An 868-nucleotide genomic window follows, 5' to 3' on the forward strand; every position below is an offset into this window, starting at 1 on the left:
TGTGTAGTGGTGTGTTGCGGGTGGCTTGCGGTGTTGTTGCAGAGTGCGCGCACATGTGCACGAGACATGACATGGAATAGTGCATGATTGTTGCACATGCACCGTGCCACACTGTGTCGGATATAGAGGCCTGCCAAGCACATCCTTCATTCCACGCCCAGCCATCATGCATTATGGACCTCCACAGCCTCTCACCCCAGGAGACCCAGAGATTTTTGGTAGCTGTCCTGTCTCTGTGCAGTCCAGGTCATTGGCGGGTTGAGAAGACGTACTACAGTGCCCCACCCACCTGCACAAATACGCAAAAAGGACGGCATGGCAGGGCGGATTTGGGCTTGGGAGTGGCTGACACGTCGACAACTACATGGAAACTACTACCAGCTGCTACGAGAACTGAACAAGGAGGACCGCAAAGGACACAAGATGTTTCTACGCATCTACCCTGAATTGTTCGAGGAGATGGTCGAAAGGCTGATGCCCATTTTGAAGAAGAAGGACACGAAAATGCAGCTGGCACAAGAGGTGGGACTCAATTTGGTGGTTCCATTTGACAACGTCTGTGTGTGTGTGTGAGAGAGAGATAGAGAGAGAGAGAGAGAGAGAGAGGGTAATTGGTAGTTGGATGGTTAACGATTGGATTGGCTGTTGGTGAGTTCTGGGTTGTCTGCTGGTGCTGTTAGAGATCAGAGTTCTGTGTTTTGAGTGAATCTTTTGGTGAGTCTTTGGTGAGAGCTGGTGACAGACAGTAGTGTTGGCAGCAGTCTAGTGAAGGCATTGAAATTCGTTTGAGTTGTGTATTGTTGATTTGTTGTTAGTTATTGTTAAGTTTGGTGTTGTTAGTGGGTGTGTGTGTTGCCTTTTTGTGTTT

This window comes from Macrobrachium nipponense, chromosome 43 (genome assembly GCF_015104395.2).
Source record: "Macrobrachium nipponense isolate FS-2020 chromosome 43, ASM1510439v2, whole genome shotgun sequence".
Lineage (NCBI taxonomy): Eukaryota > Metazoa > Arthropoda > Malacostraca > Decapoda > Palaemonidae > Macrobrachium > Macrobrachium nipponense.